Genomic DNA, 21,944 nt, shown 5'->3' with positions numbered 1-21,944 from the left:
ATTCTTTGAGTCAGTTGGTCCAACATCTCTCTAGGGCCAAGACTGAGTCGAAACTGGGGACTCAGACAAGTGACAGAGGGGCGTGGCCAAAACTTTGATGGACTCAGTCTCTGGGCAGAAAGGGAAGTGTCAACCCATACTTTGATTCTCCAATTAGCACACTGGAGAATATTCTTTTTAATGGTTTTCTTATAATCAGATGAAAGAGACGATGAACATGGATTAATAAAAGTTCTGGAATCAAGAAAAAGAAAACTGAACACACATACACAGAGTATGATGATCATATAATAGTTAAAATATATTTGAAAAACCTGAAGCAGATTAAAGATTATATGATGAAAAGGGCTCCAAATTTCTTTACAATATGAATATATGGGATATTAAATTTGTGACATCATTAAACAAAGAACTTCTATAAACTGATGTGCGGTATCAGTAAATGACACCAGTTAAACTATCAAAAAGATATAAAGGAATTTCAAACCAAGTGTAAGAAGTGTAAAAAGGAAGGGGAACTTTCTATCATGCATGGTGGACTTCTAAAAAAGCAAATAAATTTTGGATCCAAATGCATAGAATGATACAAAACATATTACATATTAATGTTATGATGAAACCGAAATTATATTTATGGGGATTTAAGGACGATAAAATATGGGAAATATAGGAAACTAATATTATATATGGAAACTATAGCAAGATTATTGTTATGTACAAAGCTGGATGAATAATGAATTACCAAAAGTAGAAGACTGGATTATGGAGCTTGTGGAAATGGGCAAGCCTATCTATTTTGGTCAGGAAAAAGATAATAAAGACATTTCTAAGAGACTAAAACCCTTTTCTCGACTTTTTATCAAAAGAACAAAAGACTGTATTGATGATTTATGGATCTGGGAATTAAAAAAGGTCAAAGAGAATGGGAAAAGAATAAGATGACTTGATAGGAGAGTCCCAATGTTTTATTTTCTTCCTTTTCCTTTTCTTATTTTCTATATTGTTTTTCCTTATTCTTCTTTTAATTTTGTGCACTTTTACTCTATTGAAAAAAATTGAGTTTTGTCTAATGGACTAATATAGTCATCTTATATACATGTCCTTTCCAAAGAGTTTACAAGTTGCCAATCAAAGTAAGACATGAAGACTCAGGGAAAATTTATTATAATTTCAATTTTACGTACCTTCATTTAGGTGTAACAAGATGTAAATATTAAATTAAGCTAAATATGTGAATTTTGAATAGGGGCTTTAATTAAATTAAACAGGCAGCTCCAAGTATAAGAAACAACAAGAGAAAATTAATGGAATTACTTCAGATCAAGAGAACTGGATAGCTAATATGGAGGAAGCTTGATGATGATAAATCCTAACAGGAAAATGTCATGGTAGAAATACATGTGGTTTTTAACTTACAACAGTTCATTTAGTGACCATTTAAAGTTACAGTGGCACCGAAAAAAGGGACTTATGACTGTTTTTCACATGACTGTTGCAACATCCCCATAATCACATGATCAAAATTTGAATGCTTAGCCACTGACTCATAGCTATGATGAGTGCAGTGACCTTTTGTGACCTTCTTATAAAAATGGGAAAACCAGATTCATTTAACAACCATGTTACTAACTTAACAACTGCAGTGATTCACTTAACAACTGTGGCATGAAAAATTGTAAAATGAGACAAATTTCACTTAACAAATGTTTTGCTTAGCAACTACAAATTTGGGCTCAACTGTGGTCATAAGTAGAGGATTGCCTGTATAGAGAAATGATGACTGGATTTATGCCAAGGCGTAATGAATTTTGTTGGGTTTTGACTTAGTAAAGGTATCAAGTAGACGACTAATGGACAGAAAGAGAAATCACCTAGAGAAAGCTATAAAACCTTTTGGAGTAAATAGCTGCAAGAATTGAATGGATGAAAATGAGACAACTGAGGACTGAGAAGAAAAATATTGTGTAGGGCAGGATAACGAATACAACCAAGACACATCAGTATTTTGGTTAAATTATGAGAAGATGTGGTAAAGAAAAAGCTAGGAAAAAGCTATACAATGTATCTGATCGATAGAATAGATGATGATAATGATGTCAAGAATAATGGATGGACTTAATGGATGGCTAAAGTAGAAGATAATGGTCTGGAATTAAAGAGTAGAAGTCAGACCTTTTATTACATTAATATTATTTTTAATAATTTTTTTCTTTGTCAATTAATTCCTTAAGATTTGAGTGAACGTTAATGTGACTTTACAGGCAGTCTTTGACTTATCATCATAAGTCATTGAGGTTGTAAGTTAAATCAATTTTGATGGTGATCATTAAACCAATCATTGTGGTCATTAAGTTAATTGAGTGGTCATTAAGTGAAATGTGGTTGTGTGAATTCAGCTTCCCCAATGGGCAAGTTTTACCATTTTTTAAACAGGAAATTGGCAGAAAAGATAACAAATTGCAATAATGTGATTGCAGGACACAGGAACCGGTTATTAATGCAAGCTGGCTCCCAAGCTCCAGAACTGCAACCACGTGACCTTGAGGGTAGTGCGATGGACCGAGTATAGATCACAAGTCAGAGATGGTATTCAGCAGGTTCTAATCAATTCTGGAGAACCGGTAGTGGAAATTTTGCATAGTTCAGAGAATCAGCAAATACCACCTCTGGCTGGCTCCTCCCCCCTCTATTCTCTGCCTCCTGAGTCCCAGCTGATTGGCTCGGTCTTCTTTTGTTTCCTGCACAGGAGAACGGAGCTGGAAAGCAGGTTAGTGGGGTGGGGAGGGAATGGAGTTTTTACAGTATCCTTCCCCTGCCACGCCCACCAAGCCACACCTACTAAGCCATACCACGCCCACCAAGCCACGCCTACAGAAAAAAATTTTTTGAATCCCACCACTGTCACAGTCCCTTTTTTTTGAGGCCACTGTAACGATGAATGGTCACTAAATGAATGATCATAGGTTAAGAACTACTTCGCCTTCCGGTTTGACAGGCTTCGGAGGCAGCAGGAATTCGCGCTTGTGCGCGATACCTGCTGCGCTCGCTGCTGGAGTGCCTTCGATCTAATTGGATTAGGAGGCTATAGTTATCCTGTAGAGATAGCTGAAGAGAGGGGAGATCCGGGCAGGGGTCGGGGGATATCGCACCCCCCATTCCCAGCCGGCTTAACTCCCTTTTCCAAGGGTGGTGGAGCGACGGTCAGCAATGGCCATCACAAAGAACCTCTCAACCGGACAAGTTATGTGCTGGAGGAAGTGAAGACAGAGAAAGCTTTTGGCTGAACCAGGATGACAATTAACATCTGAATACCCTGGAACTTTGGCTTTTTAAGTGATATATTGTTTCCCAGAAGATCATTAAGCTGCGGTGGAAAGTAAAGGGAAAGTTTTTTTCTCTCCTCACTTTCCTTCCCACGGAGACAGCAGATGGAAATTGGAAATACACGCTTTGGCAGCAGAAGGTACTAACTTTCAAAATTGAAGCCGACATTAGATTTCTAAACACTGATACTTAAAAATTTAAATCTTTTTGCTTTAAGTGGGAAGGAAGAGAGGTAAATGATTTATACTAACGTTTGTTGAAGGAGACTGCTTGGAGTTTTATAAGATTAGAGATTAAATTGCAATAAAACTTCCAAAAAATGCCTTGGAATTGTGTAATTGAATTTTGCCCCAGGAAGAGAAAGTAGAAGAAAGTGAAACAGACTGTGCTGATTGTGCTGATTTTGATTGCTTGATGACTTTGGGACCTTAACTATCTTCTGAAAGACTAAGAAAACATTTGGATTGTTTAAAAATTTTTTTATTTCATAATGGTATCTGTTGAAGAACTGAAAATGCAATTTGAAAGATTCAGAGAAGAGGAAGAGGAAGGCAAGGGTTCTTTTGGATCTATCCTTTGCTTTTTAGAAATGGCGATTTCTGCCTACCAGGAAATGCAACAAGAAAAAGGCTGGGATGATGATGAAGAAGCCATCTTTAATGGACATATGATTTTTAAAAAAGGGTAAAAAGGAGAAGAAAATGAAGAATTTAAGTTCTAAAAAAACAACCAAGAAAGGGAGAAGTAAGGTGAAAAATCGATATAATGATAGAAAGCAACAGAAAAGAGGAATACAACAGAGAGGGGAGATTAAAAAGTTGGAGATTGAGAGGGGTGGTGGTAAAAAAGTTAGATTTGACAAGGAAGGAAGGGATAAAGTGAAGGGAAGTTATAAAGGCTTAAAACAAGATGTTAATAAACAATTTTTTTCAGAGATAAAGGGTAAAACATAAACTAAAAAGAGATTCTGCAAAAGTACATAAGATTGTATTTTAGTATTTGTATTTGAAATATGTGTTAATAGAATACTGTAGGGATTGTGTAATTAATGTGTAATTAGTTTAATTAACTAATTTGTTATGGAACACTATTTTTAATATATTATAAGATCATTATGTTTTATATGTTAAAATGTTATGTAGAATGTACTAAGCAGAATCAGAATAGAAACTATGTATTATTTTAAGTGTTAAATTTGGGGGGAAAATAGAAAGGTGTCATACTTCAACCAGTCACTACAGGAAAAAGTTTGTGTTAAAGAGAAAGATAAATGGATAATTGAAAAAGAACGGACAAAAGATACAAGTGTAATGATTTAAATTGAGATTAAATAAATAAAATAGAATTAAGAGAGCGAAAAGAGGGGAGAAGATATATGCAAAATATAGAATTTTAAATAAGATATGAAATAGTATATAAGCTGAGCATGAATTTGATTTACGTCTGTACAAAAAGTTATAACCCGGGGTTAAGCCTCTTTCTAAAAAGAAGTTTTATGTTTTTATGTTATGTGTTTTGTTAGTCTATGTTTGTTTATTGAGGAGTAATGATGTTGGATAAGAACATATGAAATAGTAATAATATGAAATATAGTAATATGAAATACATGAAAGTATAAGCTTAATGAATAAAATTGAACAGAAATTGTTATGTCCTCGGGACTGACACAAGTTCCCTATCAGGTCCGTTCATCCTGCGGGGGCGTTTGCAGCCCCCATTGGCTGGCTCCCTTCGACAGCCGGCTATAAAAGCCGGCTGCTAGGTCGAGCCAGTCGCTGTTCACTGGAAGGTCCGCTTGTTAGCATGCAGACGCGACAGCCCCCTTTATTCCCTGAATAAAGCGTGTTATTGATATGCTCTGGTGTGGCCTCCCCTTTTTCCCGAGTTATAACAGAAATAAAGGAAGAAACAGTGAGAAGATGGAAAATAGTAATAAGATATGAAGTTGAATATATAAGATGCATATTAAATTGTGTGTGGAAACGTGATAATTTAGAACTATATTGTACTTAAATGAGATGTCTTATTTGTTTTGTTAAGTAGTTGTTAGAAAAGATGTTTTATGTTCTTATGACTTATGTTTTGTTTGTGTACTCTCTTTGAAAATTAATAAAAAAAATTTTTTTTAAAAAAAGAACTACTTCTACACTAAAAGGTAAATAATTTTGCATTAAAAAGCAAAATGCTTCCCAAATAAGCAAGAAGAGAAATTTCTCTAACTGAATACTACTTCAGTTGTAACTAACTTCTATTGTATCATCTACTTACAAGCGGATAAATAATTCCAAAATATGCTATTTATGCCATGCTTTAAGTCATCTCCATCTGCTTGTTCCTGAGCAAAGTGTGGTCTTATATACATTTAACAATTTTAAATGTTAACAAAAATTCCAAATCACCAGGCTGCCCAAGGAGATTCCAGGGAATGAAAATGATCCTAACAAGTTTGTATTTCCAGGAACAACTGAACTCCAGCAGCTGAGTTCATTGTTCCTCCATATATTACACTAACAGCAGGGTTCCTCCGCTTAAAGGCAGCCTGCTTATGGAAATGGATATTTTGCGATATAGTAGCACCTGGGAGGCTAGTTCCCTGCAGCGATGCATACAATAGGCCAGAAGTGTATGATGGTTAATGCAAGCTCCTGCTTACACTTTTTGTAATTTATTGCAAAAGAAATCATGATATATATCTCCTTTGGATATGAAATGAAAGTATTCCACTGTACCAAAACATTAGGTGGTGATCTTTATTTCCCTTCTACCATTTCTACCTGGTTTCCTTATTGCATTTTCTCTCATTCAGGCAGAAATCCACTTGCAGTCATGCCTGGAAACATCCCATTTCAAAACACAAATGTAGACCAAATGTTGTATTTTAATCAAAAGCTTCAGGTGAAAGAATCAGTAGCTTGTATTTATAAGAAAACCTTTTGAATTAAAAATTGAGTGATCTCAATCAAGTGGCTAATGAGTGAAACAAAATAAGACCAATTACATTATATCTAAAATTTAGATATAAATATCTAAAATTACATAAAAAATAGCAATGTGTGATTTCCATTATTTTAATAAATAATATTTATAAATAATAAAATTTCAATTTTAACCCATTAAGTTGTTGATGTTACACAAAATATATCACTGAAATACCTTCTATTTATATTTTAAAAAATTGGAAATTAAGGTTCGACATAATTTGTTTACAAGAAGTTCATATTAAAAAGCAACATGAACAATTGTTATTACAACCAAAATTAGGGAAATTGTTTACCTCTTTGACACAATCCAAGAAAAGAGGGGTGGTTTTATATATTAAAGAGGCCATTCCAGCAAAAATGATTTATACAGATGATGATGGGAGAATATTAATGGTAGAAATAATGGACAATAATAGAAAGATACTTTTGATTGCAATTTATGCAATAATGATAAACAGGAAGAATTCTATAGAAAATTACATACTAAGACTGCCGAACTTGACTATGCTAATGTAATTATGATGGGAGACTTTAATGGAATTGTGGATAATAGACTTGACTATATTGCAACAACAGTAAAGCATAACAGGAAAACTCTTCCTAAATCCTTTTTAAAATGATAGATGAATTAACTTTAAAAGACATATGGAGAGAAAGAAATGATAAATCTAAGCAATTTACGTTCTATTCAAATAGGCATCTATCATGGTCCAGACTGGATATGATTTGGATCTCAACAGATTTAATGTCTAGTATTCAAGAAGTAAATATTGAAACAAGTACTTGGGCTGACCATAACCCATTGACAATTGAATGGAAGGGACAAAGGAAAAGATCGAGATGGACATTAAATAATTCTATTTTAAAGGATAAGGAATTTATACAATGGATGGAGAAAGAATTGGCCTTCTTCTTTAAAGAGAACAGAAAAGAAGACACCTCAATACAGAATGTTTGGGACACAATGAAGGCCTATGTTAGAGGCTTGATAATAGACTATACAAGAAAAAGAACAACAGGAAAAGGCGAACTCTTAAAGCCTTGGATGATGAATATAAGGGACTTGAAAAAGAATTACAGAAAATGCCACACAGAAAAGATGTTAAAATGAAACTGGATATAACTAAACATAAAATGGATTTAATAGAGAAAGAAGAACTGGCACAGAAAATTAGGAATGCTAAACAGAATTATTTTGAGGATGCAAATAAGCCAGGTAGATGGCTAGCATATAAATTGAGAAAGGAGAAAGAGTCGAGGAAAATACCGCAGTTAATAGACTCACCAAGGTAAAATTTGTTATGGCAGCAAAGAAAAAAAGAGATTATTTATGATTTTTATAAGCATTTGTATAAGAAAGAAGACATTGATGAGGAGAAAGTTAAACAATACCTACAGAATGCAAATCTACCTAAGATACCTAAAGAGATTGAAGAAATGCTAGAAAGTAATATAACAATGATGGAGTTAAGTCAAGCACTTAAGAAACAAAATAATGGAAAGGCACCAGGTCCAGACGGGTTTCCTGTAGAATTTTATAAAATCTTTCAAGAATCACTGTGTATTCCACTGTTAGAAGTTATGAATGAAGTTATGTTAAAAAGATGATACCTAAAACATGGTCAGAGGCTTACATTACACTTATTCCAAAAGAGGAGGCGGACCTACTGCAAATCAAGAATTATAGACCGATTTCTTTACTAAATGCAGATTATAAAATTTTTGCTTCAATATTAGCAGAAAGACTTAAAAAGTACTTGAATAACTTTATCCACCCAGACCAAAATGGGTTTTTGCCAAAGCGACAAATCAGAGACAATATGAGAGTAATTCTGGACACCCTGGAATACTATGAGGCACATCCTGAAAAGCAAATGGCTTTGATATTTTTAGATGCTCAAAAGGCATTTGATAACGTGAATTGGAGATTTATGTTACTTTTAATGGAACAGATGGGCTTTGCTAGAAGATTTATTCAGGCAATAGAAGCAATTTATAATGAACAAACAGCTAAGGTAATGATGGAGGGAGAATTTACAGATCCTATTAATATAAGAAAAGGCACAAGACAAGGTTGTCCTCTTTCTCCCTTGATATTTGTATTGACTTTGGAAGTGTTGAATAGAAATATCAGAGAAGATAAAACTATAAAAGGAATGAAAATTAAAAAGGAAGAATTTAAACTACAAGCCTTTGCAGATGACCTAGTCTTTATCTTGGAAGATCCTATAGAAACAGCCTCGAAACTGTTGGAAAAGATAGAGGTCTATGGGGAGGTGGCTGGTTTGAAAATAAATAGAGATAAAACAAAGATTTTGTCAAAGAATATGTTGTTGAAACAAAGGGAAGAGTTGGCAGAACTGTTAAAAATTCAAGTTACAAACAAGGTTAAGTATCTGGGGATATATTTGACATCAAGATGTAGTACATTGAAGGAGAATAATTATATTAAACTTAAACAACAGATAGCTCAAGACTTGAAAAAAATGGGAGAACTTACAATTGTCATTAATAGGAAGGATTTCAACAATTAAGATGAACATTTTACCCAGAGTCTTATTTTTGTTTCAAACAATACCAATTAGGCTTGGAAAAGAATATTTTGAGGATTTAAATAAAATTGTTTTGAAGTATATATGGCAAGGTAAGAAAGCAAGAATAAAGTTAAAGCTTTTACAGGATGCTAGATTTAGAGGAGGGTTTGGACTGCCTAATTGGGAGTTGTACTACCAAGCTGCAAACTTGACGTGGGTTAAAGAATGGATAACATTAAGGAAAACCAGATTGTTGACATTAGAAGGTCATGATTTGTTGTTGGGCTGGCATGCTTTTTTATGGTACAAGGAACTAAAACACAGGGGTATTTTAGAAGGCATTATATACGGAGTCTCTGTGGTTGAATTGGGAGAAGATAAAAAAACAGTGTTATTTGAAAATTCCAGTTTGGTTATCGACGATAGAAGCGTTTTCTTATCCTATAATCTATAAAAAGGAACAAACAGTTAACTATGGGGAATTATTAGATGAAAAGGGTGAACTTAAATCGATGCAAAAATTGGAAGAACAAGGTATACGGATGAATTGGTTTTCATATTTGCAAATATATTCAAAGTACTATGAGGATTCCAAAGCAGAGGGATTTTATGATAAGCAAACTGACTTGGATAAGATTTTGATGGGTACTGATGAAAAGGTGATTAAAAATTGTATGGTTATTTATTGCAAATTAAGCTTGAGGAAGAACAAGTTAAAGAAACTATGATTGCGTGGGGAGGAATTTTGGATATGGGATTGATTTAGAGAAATGGCAGAAATTATGGTCGCAAAATTATAAAATGACAATGTCTACAGCCTATAAAGAAAACTTGTATAAGATGTTTTACAGGTGGCATTTTCCCGACAAGGATAGCAAGAATGTTTAAGAACAAATCCGAAAAATGCTGGAAATGTCATCAGAAACCTGGTTCATACTATCACATGTGGTGGACTTGTGAGGATGCTAGAAAATATTGGACTAAAATCCACATGTGGCTGGAAAAAAATGACAAAGAAGCATATAGACTTGAAACCGGAGTTTTTCTATTGGGAATACTACCAGATACTTATAGTAAAGAGTTGAAATATTTGATTGTAAATGTATTGACTGCTGCTAGGATTGTATTTGCAAAAATTGGAAAAATGAGAAAATTCCATTGCAAGAAGAAGTTGTAAAGAAAATTTTGGAATGTGCTGAGATGAGTAGATTGACTTTTGAAATTAGAGAGCAAGAAGATAAACAATTTTATTTAGTTTGGGATCTTTTCTATCAATGGTTGAATGATGAAATATTAAAATATAAAAGTTAGATAATAAGGAATAATAATGACTTTATTTTCCCTTTCCTTTTATTGGTTTTTGATACTATATTTATATAATAGTTTTCTTTGTTTCTTTCTTTTTCATATTTGGGATAGAATTGGTATGATTATAAGATTTGTTTTAGAATAAAATATTTAAAATATAGTTATCTCATAAAGGCATGACCGAATAAAAGTTTAGTCAAATTTTTTTTTTTTTCTTTAATAGAGATACTAGGATTTATAAATTTGTATTGATAAGAGTATTATATAAAGTAACTGTAATTGTGACTATGAGGTGAATGCACAAAACCGATGGACCAACCGACTTACGGTGTGTACAAAAATATGGGAGCTTGATACTTTTATGTTTTGTTGTTGTGTTTTTTATGTTAAAAATAATAAAAATTTATATAAAAAAAAAAAAAAAAAATTGGAAACAGGGCATTCTTTGTTTTCACGTACCTGGGAAAGTCAATGTGTAAATTAATTCATAACATCAGTCCTGTGTAGTGATCAGAGGTCTCTCCCTCTTCCCGATACCTATTCCAATTCTGTTGGGAGAAAAAAAAAACTGTACTTATTCTTCTATTCAAAATATCTGCTATCTGTCAGTTTGAAATTATGAAATAGTCACCGTCTGCCTGTCTAGGATTATGCCCAACACTAAAGGTTACAACATTCCAGTTCTGAAAATCAATTAATTCAACCTGATGCTCCCAAAACAGAGAGCAACAGTCAGTACAAGTACACATATACCATTTGAAATATATTTCCAACATCAATTCACAAAGAAGACAATCCTTTCTTTGAAGTATTGAATAAACTCTATCATCTTCTAGCAGTAGGGAGGATGAGAGTTGTTAATTAATACAACTGGAAAAAGGGTTGGAAAAAGGTGACTTTAAATAAAAGGTGACTCCTATCTCTACTGACAATTAAAGGATCAAGCTAAAAACTAGACCAAGAGTTGCCAACCTTTTGGACCTCAGGGACCACCAAACTCATAATTTTAAATTCCGTGGACCACTAATATTAATTTGACTGATGGTGGCTTGCTGACGTTGGTGGGAAAGTTGGTCCCATATTCCAGAGCTGCAGTAGTCACAGGACTGGCCCTTTCGTCATCCATAGCAGACCGGTGCACCCAGGTAGAGAAGCAGCTGCTCCAGGATGACCAAAGGATCAGTCCTGTGACTACTGCAGCTCTGGAATATAGGACCGACTTTCCCACCACCGTCAGCAAGCCACCCCAGGGTGGATTTCCCTCCCCCACTGTTGGTCGTACCTTCCAGTTCCAGCTTGTGTGGCTCTACTCAAGGGAAGGTTTGCACTTGGCCGAAGGGTGGGGGCCAGCGGGTGGGCGGGCCTTGTGTTTCTGCACAGCCTGGATTAATTACTTTGGGGGGGTGCTTTGGGGGGGATATTTTGTGCGGAGCACCAAAATTTTCTCACGGACCACTAGTGGTCCCTGGCTCACTGGTTGGCAACCACTGGACTAGGCTATAAGTTCCAGTTCCACATAAGGCACGAAGCCAGTTGGGTGACCTTGGGCCAGTCACTGTCTTCAGCCCAAGGAAAGAGGTAAAGGCTTGCAAAATCTTGTAAAAAAAATTGTGAGGACTGGTGCGGGCAATTCAAAGATTCAAGACAAGTTGAGCAACTGCAAAGAAGCACCAAGAATTGGGCCAGGGGATTGGAAACAGTTTGCAAGAAATGTCTTTCCTATAGTTCACTCTTCATTTATCACATTTATCCCTTGCACAATATCTTTCCAGTGGCCTTTGTATTTTCACACCCAGATAATACAACACAGAGAGTTGATATCACCCCACTGGTCAAATTTACATGGTAACCACTAGGGTGAAAGATTAGCCTTGTTTTGCTTCCTTTGCTCTGGCAAGTACATATACCATAGGTAGCCCTCAACTTAAAACAGTTTAGGGACCGTTCAAAGTTACAAGGGCAGTGAAAAAAGTGACTTATGAGCATTTTTCACATGACTGTTGTAGCATCCCCGGGGTCATGTGGTCAAAATTAAGATGCTTGGCAAGTGACTCATATTTATGATGGTTGCAGTGTCCCAGGGTCATGTGATCATCTTTTGGACTTTCTGACAAGCAAAATCAATGGGGACACTGGATTCACTTAACCATGTTACTAACTTAACTGCACTGATTCACTTAACAACCATGACAAGAAAGTTCGTAAAATGGGGCAAAACGCACTTAACAAATGTCTTGCTTAATAACAGAAATTTTGAGCTCTAATTGAAAGATATAAAATTTTTTTACAGGATTATATATATCAAGACTAGTGTGGTTTCTTACCTAAAAGGCAACTAAAAGATAATGTACTATAATTGAATAATTACAACGTAGTGAGAAACAGGTTGCATTAATCTTTCTGGACACAGAAAAAGCATTTGACAACTTAAACTGGGCCTTTATGTTTAAAGTAATGGAAAAGATGGATTTTGGATTGGGCTTTATACAGGGTCTGAAATCCCATCTATACACTCCAGAAAGCTTGGTGAATGGAGATTTTACAAAACCATGTGAAATCCAGAAGGGAACAAGACAGAGGTGTCTTTTATCCCAGTGGTGGGCTGCTGAATGGTTGGCGGGGTTCAGGTGAACCTCTACCTGTGATCTCTGGCTGGGCCCACCCACCCACCTTTGTGCTATGCTTTCCCTAAATAACTGCCTTTCCCCCCTGCCCAGGCAAGTTCTGCCCTGATGTACTCACTGGAGCTGCCTGAATCAATTAGCTGCTTGTTTGAAGCTGCCAATCAGCCCCAAAGCAGTGTGTGCAAGCAAAGTGTGTACGCAGACACGCATGGGTGCTCACGGCCAGTGAACCCCTTGTCAACAAAAGTGCAGCCAACCTCTGCTTTATCCCCTTTTTTATTTATTCTAGTGTTTGGAACTGTTAAGACAAGATAAGAGAGCAAAAGGACTACAAATTAAAGTGCATATTTACAAATTACATGCACTTGCCAACGATTTGTGCAAGATCCGCTAGAGAACAATGAATATGTTATGAGGAAAATCAAAGTGTTTGGAGAAATGATGGATTTAAAAATAAATAAATCAAAGATGACAATATTGACTAAGAATATAAATGTGGAAGATCAGAAGAAATTGGAATTTAAAACTGGTGTTAAAATTGCAAAAAAGGTACAGTATTTGGGGGGTTACTCTGAGAAAAATTCTAAGCTTTACAAAAAAAATCTAAAATATGGAAAGAGATAAAACTGGATTTAAATAGAAGGCAAAAATTACAGTTGTCATTAATGGGAAGAATTTCAGTAATTAAAATTAATGTACTACCTAGAAAAGGGGTGTCAAACTCAAGGCCCATGGGCCAGATCCAGCCCATGGGGTGCTTAGCTCTAGCCCACGGGGCTGCCCTGGAAACAGTGAAGGACCAACCTGCGGTGCTTCTGCCAGAGAAAACAGAGCTTGGGAGGGCTGCACGTGGCCCTCGAGCCCTTTAAGCTGGCAGAGGGTTGCAGGTAGCTGTCCCAGCCAAAAACGCAGCTTGAGAGCCCGTTTTCACTGGCAGAGTGCTCAGGCCTCCATAGGCGCCCCTGACATGTGTGATATCAAGCAGGCCATGCCCCGCACCCCCTCAAAGTCAAACACAACCCCAATGTGGCCTTCATTAACAGATTTTGACACCCCTGACCTAGAATATTATTTTTATTTTAGACTATACTGATAATGATTAGATTCCATTTTCAAGCAGTGGCAGAAAGATAGATCTAAATTTATCTGGCAAAATAAAAAAAAATCAAGAATTGGATATAAGCTGCTACAAGATTATAAAGGTAGAAGAGATTTGGGTTTCCAGATTTTAGATAATATTACAATCCTGTTGTCTGGTATGGTTAAAAGATTGGATAACTTTAAAAAATTCAAGGCTGTTAGACCTCAAAGGCTTTGATTTGAGATTTGGGTGGCATACCTATCTGTGGTATGACAAAGTAAAAGTTAATATTTTAAGGTTCATGATATTAGGCAATCAACAGCACGTGTATGACAGAAATTCAAAGGAAGATTAGCTATAAACTGCCATGTTGGCTATCACCTCATGCAGCACTTCATAGAACAGAGATGATATCAGAATGCAAAATGGATGATGAATCGAGACTTACTGATATTTGAAAAAGAGGGATTCAAGAGAATAATTAATAAATGGTTTGCTTGTGATTGTTTTAATTATTATAAAATTTTTGAAAGATTTAAATTGGATAAAAAATGTTTTGTTTTCACAGGAATTAAATATGAACTAGACATTAATTTATGTTGTGGAGATGGACACTTGATTTCTAAAGTATATAAAATGTTACTCAAGATGAATCTAGGACAGGCCTGTCAAACTGGTGGCCCGTGGGCTGAATATGTCATGCACAGGCCATGCCCAGGCTGGCTCAGCAAAGACAAAAAAGTTACGATACATAACAATCCAGCTGGTGACGCAATTGAATTCGACACCTGTGATCTAGGAGTATTATACTGTATATATTCATTGCCTTGAGATACTTGTAAGTAATAAAGGGAGATAAAAATCTAATAATAAAATAAACTTCTTGCAGGGTACATTCTGGCCCTAAACTAAGACATAACCTTCTGTCAAAAGTATTATATTCTTCACACAGTAGAAAGCAGAGCCTGAATTAGAAGCAGTGATTTTTTTCTGTGAAGGGCCATGATTATTTTAGCAGTTGATTTGATGGCAATGGGAAGAATCCAATGGCAATTAGAAATACTTACTAAGCAACAGCTTGTCTCAGCAGCAGCCAGCTTACCTTCCTGCACCTGGGATGAGAAACATTCAAGGAATACCTGTTCTGTAGGTTAGACTGGCAAGTCAAAAAACATCCTGGCAGAAGGCAACTGTCAAAATACTTTTGTACTGTTGCGAAGAAATCTACAGGGATATATTCATAACAATGACCAGGAATTAAGTGTAACTTAGAGATTGGAACTCCCCAGATTTAAAGGTAACAGGAAATGTGGCTAACTTAAAAAACAAGAAATTAAGGTTTTAGTGTCATAATAGATACAATAAGTTGATTTTTCCTAAACTGGCTATTGGAGAGTTAAGATTTTCATACATATTCTGTCTACAATGGTGACAAAACGTCATCACTTTCATGCAATAATGGTCAGATGAGGCTCTAGCTACAAAAAAAAAAAAAAAGAACCTGAGGGCCACACATTGCTCACCAATGGCTTAAAACTTTAATTCTTCCATAAGTCTATACATATTTTAAGAAGTTTTCAGAATAGGATTTTCTTCTGGGTAAACATGCACAGGATCGCAGCCTTAAGTACTGTTATTATTTCAACCATATAACATCAACCTGTATGGTTACATAATACCTATGTGATCAGCTGCCAACTGGCTCAGCAAGAAACAGCCCTGGAGCTTTTTGGACACATCAGCCAAATTGTGAAATGTCCAACTGTGGAGGCTTTTGTTACATCTTTCTTGAAGTGCCTTAGAGTTTCTTCCAGCATTTTTTTTAAAAATATTGGTCAAGCCTTTAGAACAGGGATGTCAAACTGGATTTCTTCAAGGGCTGGATCAGCATTATAGTTCTCTGTGGGACGGGGGGTAGGAGATGGGATGGATGCCTTCCTGCAGCACCTGCCAGCCTAAACAGGGCATGCGGGGGCCTCGTGCAGCCCCCCACGCCCCGTTTTGGCTACCAGAGGCACTGTGAGCCAGTCCTTTGCTATTTCCAGGCTGGCCCTGTGAGCCAGATTTAAGCATCCAGCGGGCTGAATCCGGGCTGTGGGCCTTGAGTTTGACACCCCAGCTTTAGAAGGATCTCCAATTTCTGTGAGACAGGATCCTGAGGTACATTCAGGAAAATTTCCAATCTGGATGGGAGAATTCCCCCCTGGTTTTCCACTTCCTAAAAGTGATTCTTCCCAAGTTGGAAATTCCAAAATCCCTCAAACACTATGTCTCAGTAGTGGCTGGCTGATGGTCTATTGAAATGGATATGTCCACTAAAGTCGAACAATGCTAGCTTAATGAATTCTCTCCCATGGAAGAGAGCCTCTTTCCTCCATATAGGAAGGGAGAACCATGGGCATAGGCATCTAAAGAATCTTGCTTTTATGAAGATGACAAAACAATATCATGCTGCAAGTTCCACTTTATTTGGAGGCATGTGCAATGCCATTTACAGAAGAAGATGGAGTTTGTTTTTTCTGATGTGATGCTACCTTTGCCATTCAGTTCCATCCAGGTGATGCTGACATCATTCATCTGCAGTCTACTGTTGGAAATTTCCTTGAATAGGTGAGATCAGGTACTCCATTTAACAAGTTAAGATTATTCTGTATATCTATCTGCTTTTCGAGGCTAAATGTTAGAAAAGCTTCACTGGAATTACTTAATTTAAATGCATTCATTATACTACTAATATTCTGAAACAAAGCATTTTTCGAATTGGATTTTTTTTCCCACAGAAAAATATTATTTTAAAAATATTGCTTTTTCTTAAGCAAATGTAATAACAACCTAAAAATAAAACCAAATTGAAAAATAAACTAAACAGAAAAAGGAAAAGCCCCCTCCTGCAAAAAAGGAAGAAAAAAGTGAAGCTGATACTCTGGGAGTATTATTTTTATATAATTGAAGAAAGTATAAACATTAAGCATCAGTATTTATCAAATCCAAATGGTAATAATTATAACTAATAATTACATTGTCCAGTTGCCCTGATTCTATCCCAAATTAAGGGGTTACAGGGTCATAAAAAAGGGGGAATTATATTATTACTTATTGCCAATTTCTAAGTACATTAGTAATATCACTAATAAATGGCATCCACATTTGACTAAATCTATTTTTTATTATAGGATTTTAAAACAGTTTTATTATCAAGTTAATTTTTCTGCCAATGCAATTTCCTTCATTTTATAAGAGCATTGTTTCAATGATAGTTTCACTGGGAGTTTCTCAGTAACAAATCTGAGTTCTAGCACTAAAAATTGATTGGATTTTTATGTAGCATTTTTATATCACAGAAAATTATAAAATTGTTTGCATACATATTACTAGGCATATGTATAATTCTACAATTTATCGTTTATGTATAAATTAATACTAATAGAATACTAGAGGAGCAATTGATTTACCTATTAGCTCTAATGGATTTAAATCTTTAGAAATAATAATTTGCTGCAATTAAATTGCTACTTAGGACACAATTTAAAACTTGACAACCTCATTTTTTATCATGAGTAGGAAGAAAAGGAAGAGCAGAGTGCCTATTCCTGCAATTTTTTGTGTTTTTTTTTCAGATACTCCCTATATCAGAACCTTCTAAGTAATCTAGTAGGCCACAAGAATATCATCATGTATTTGTAAGTATAAAAAAAGAATAAGATTTACCATTTGTTTTGGATGATAAGAAGTCAAAGCCCTACTAAACACACATTTAAAACTATCCTTAGAAGCTAAGATAAGAGAGAAACATTTTTCTCCTGTCAATCTTCTCTTAATCCATTCCCCTGTTCATCCTCAAAAAAGTTAAGAGAATAAATTTGTCCAATTCAAGGAATGGCATGAAAGAGAATGCTACTGAGAATGCAGAGGGAACGGAAATGAACTCCAGCTTGATTTCAAATAAAACAAGCACTATCTGTAAATCATACAAATTGTCTAGTTAATTTCATTCAGAGGATTCTATAGTGATAAAACTCTGATCTTTTACATGTCATCCTTGATTTACAACAGTTCATTTAGTGACTATTCAAAGTTACAATGGCACTGAAAAAAGAGACTTATGACCGTCTTTCACAGTTATGACCTTCGAAGCATCCCCATGATCATATGATCAAAATTCAGATGCTTGGTTCATACTTATGACCGTCCCAGGGTCATGTGATCCCCTTTTGCAATCTTTTAACAGGCAAAGTCAATGGGGAAGCCAGATTCACTTAACAATAAGGTTACTAACCTATCAACTGCAGTGATTCACTTAACATCTGTGGCAAGAAAGGTCGTAAAATGGGGCAAAACTCACTTAACAAATGTCTCACTTAACCACAGAAATTGTGCGCTCAATTGTGGTCATAAGTCAAGGACTACCTGTCAACTAACTGCCGGAATCCTGACACTACCTGTAGTAGTACAAGAAACTCATCCATTTTATAACATCTTTTTTTCTATCAGCCACATCAGATCTAGGAAGCTTTGAAATAGTTGGGCAACAGGATTTGAATTCCGAACTTGAAGGATTGCAATGAACTCTTTAAGGATGTATATGAATCTACCCCAACAAATTATTGAGAAATTTTACATAAGGAGTACAGAAACATCAGTTGTATTGCAGGGAATTGTCCAGGCAGCTGCTAGGAGTTGATGCTGCTTTTCAGGCAAAAAATTAAAAATAAAGTTCCAGTAAATGATTGTCTTGTAAGTATGGCAGTAAAAAAATAAATTAGTTTGCTTTTAGATAACTTAATTCAGTCTCTTGATTTAACTAATCTGGCAAGTCAGAAAAATGAACTTCAACACTATCATCATGTGCTAGGTCTCCTTTTTCCAACTGTTTCAATTCTGAATCACAGACCATGCAATGTGCAATTTATCTTATTCTGAGTTCTGATTTGTACATAGTACCAAGCATCACAGTTCAACAAAATGAAAAAGATAGGAAGCTTCAGAATTATACAGATTCAATGTTCCACTTCTCTTTCAGATTGAATGTTGTTTAGCTCTATGTGAGAATTTTAGACTGTTCAAGAACTTTAGTGAAAACAAATAAATATATAAATTATAATTTAAAATGACTTGCCTTCACTAACTGTAGTTAATACCAATAATGATTAGCACAGTTTGAACATCATGATAACATTTAGTCAAAAAACAGAACAGATTTTTTAAATTATTATTATTTTTTGCTTTTAAGCAAAAGAGGAAATGCACTCTAGATAAAGCATTGAGGAAAAAGAATAAGGGACACAAGCGCAAACAAAGGAGAAAATCTTTGAGGAAAAACAAGAAAAATTGCCTGAGCCCAGAACAATGTTCCTGTTTGCTGCAGTGCTCCTTTTGTATGTCAGTCTCAACTGAAGCAGTTTATACATTTATAAATAAATACAAATAAATAAAACAAGCTGGGAGAGACAAATGAGAAGAAAATGTTTCCTCAAGGTAAGCAAGAAGTGGAAAACAGCCAAGAGTGGCTGAAAGAAAAAACATGTTGCCTTTGAGAATCACTGAGTGCTTGATAAGAATCCCTGGATTTAGAAGACCAGTCTACCTGCAGTTGAAAAAAGAAGAGAAAAGCAGAATACAATTGCTAGAAACCATTAGGTGCTTTAGAATATTTCCTGAGAGGCTAAGGTGCACTTCTAGTGCTGGAAATGGTTGAGTGAGACAAATTTTTAAGTTCTGTGTTGGGTACAAAACAACTATGACTCCAGACTACAATAAAATGAGCACACAACCTTATTTTGCTTCTTCCTATCTCTCCTCAGCTGAAAAGGGTAAAAATAACAGATCCTCTTTTCATCCTGTTTTTAGAGATCACAGAACATGTTATGCTAGGTTCCTAAACTACCTGGAAGTAGCACAGGCTTTCATGTTGAAAGCAAGCAGAAGGCAGTAGGGTCTAACTTTTTCTGGGCCAAGGGCCATATCTGCTCTCTAAAGTAGCATGTGACGAATGCACGTTGGACAGTAATAGGTGAGAGTGATGAAAAAAAACCATAAATTTGATTTTATATCAATTTAATTAAAAAAAAATAAAGTTACAGCATTTACTCTACAAGCATGTATTTAATCATTTTGCCTATTTCTCAAATTATATTTTTAATACAGCAACTTTTAGAGGCATGGGTTAAATCTAGCACATCTGAAGGCTAGCTGATGCCTCAGAGGTTTTGCACTTTTGATACTAGATGACTAATCTTGAACATGTAGAAACACATCATTCCCTCTATTTACAGAAGGCTTCTAGATAGAAATTCACAATTATTTTGAGCAGTATATCAAAGAAAGTCAAAGCACTTTGATATATGACTTGATAGCACCATTCTAAGACTCTTCTTCAATTGTTAATAAAGAGCTTCCACAAATATAGCTCATCTGCAGGGCCACATATTCAGTCCAGCTCAAGAATGCACAATTCCAAGCTCCTTTAAGTGAGAATATCTATTCTGGTTCACCAGGGAATAAGGGACTCTAAAATCTAAGACATGAATGAGAGGGACAGTCTTTGTAGATAAAGATGTCTTTGCATTTTACCCCCACTGTATGAGGAGTTCATAAGAGCTGTGCAATATTGGAGTAGGACTAAATGCATGGTCCTTCATTTATGTTGTATTTCTAGATCCTCATCTGAAAGGGCTATATGTGTTTTCTTGTATTCTTGGAAGTTCTACACAGATTCTTTATCTCATTCTCAGACTAGGTTGGCACGCCTGTCTCCAAGAAAAGCAAAAGAGAAAAGTGAGAAATTTGTGTAGCATTTGGCCTTTGTGTGCACAAAAACACGACCATGTTCTCCAGATTCTCAAAGTTGAGAAGAGAACTTGATGAATGGTTTTCAGTTGGGAAGAAGAATATATGAATGTAAAGAAAGCAGAAGAGACTAAGGGAATCAGATTGGAAGAAAAAGAATAAGGGTAGGGTAAAAGCACTTCCATTCCTTCATTACAAGAGACCAGAAATGAGTCTTATTAAACCCTTCTTTGTTAAACCCTTTTTACTGAACAGGGTTTAGTCCAAACCCCTTTAATATGACAAACTGTACTCAACGAGCAGTCGTTAATGGTACATCTACATGGAGGAAAGTAAGCAGTGCGGTACAAGGTTCTGTCTTAGGCCTTGTACTCTTCAATATCTTCATACGTGATTTAGATGAGGGAATAGAAGGAGAATTGATCAAATTTGTAGATGACACTAAACTGGCAGGAACAGCCAAGACCCCAGAAGACAAGCTCAGGATCCAAAAAGACCTTGACAGATTTGAACAATGGGCCCTATCCAACAAAATGAAATTTAACGGGGAGAAAAGCAAGGTTTTACACCTGGGCAGGAAAAACCAAAAGTACAAGTACAGATTAGGCGAAACCTGGCTCAAAAAAGTGAGAGAGACCTTGGAGTCTTAGTGGGTGATCACTTAAACATGAGTCAGCAATGTGTGGCAGCAGCCAAAAATGCTAATACAATCCTTGGTTGTATAAACAGAGGTATAGAATCAAAATCATGTGAATTAGTACTGCTTTATAAAGCCTTAGTAAGATCACACCTAGAATACTGCATCCAGTTTTGGTCACAACATTACAAAAAATGTTGAGAATTTGGAAAAAGTGCAAAGAGCAAATAAGATGATTAAAGGCCTGGAGACTAAAACATACTAAGAACAGTTGCAGGATTTGGGTTTGGCTAGTCTAGAGAAAAGGACTTGGGGGGTGGGGGGAGTCATGATAGCACTATTCCCGTATTTGAGAGGCTGCCACAAAAAGGAGGGAGTCAATTTATTTTCCAAAGCACCAGGGGGCAGGACAAGAAACAATGGATAGAAACTAATCAAGTAAAGAAGCAACCTGGAATTAAGGAAAAACTTTCTAACAGTGAGGACAGTTAACCAGTGGAACAGCTGGTCTTCAGATGCTTGTCTTCAGTGCTTCATTACTGGAGGTTTTTAAGAAGAGACCGGACAATCACTTGTCTGAAATAGTATAGGATCTCCTGCTTGGGCAGGGAGCTGGACTAGAAGACCTCCAAGGTCCTTTCCATCTCTATTCTGATTCTAATATTTTAG

General features: G+C 35.7%; 1 protein-coding gene across 18 annotated transcripts in view; it reads right to left on the bottom strand.

Annotated features, from left to right (window-relative positions):
• The window catches only part of SMARCA4 (SWI/SNF related BAF chromatin remodeling complex subunit ATPase 4), an 83,464-nt gene that overhangs the window by 59,777 nt on the left and 1,743 nt on the right, over positions 1–21,944 (bottom strand). For all 18 annotated transcript variants that reach the window (XR_015742011.1, XR_015742018.1, XR_015742012.1 and 15 more), the window contains exon 2: positions 10,607–10,695. The gene's annotated coding sequence lies outside the window, so the exon portion shown is untranslated. The remainder of the gene's footprint in view (positions 1–10,606; positions 10,696–21,944) is intronic.

Source organism: Pseudonaja textilis, chromosome 2 (assembly GCF_049901715.1).
Source record: "Pseudonaja textilis isolate UNSWEBS1 chromosome 2, rPseTex1.2, whole genome shotgun sequence".
Classification (NCBI taxonomy): Eukaryota; Metazoa; Chordata; class Lepidosauria; order Squamata; family Elapidae; genus Pseudonaja; species Pseudonaja textilis.
The sequence above is the reverse complement of the archived record's forward strand: the minus strand, read 5'-3'. Positions and strand labels throughout refer to the sequence as shown.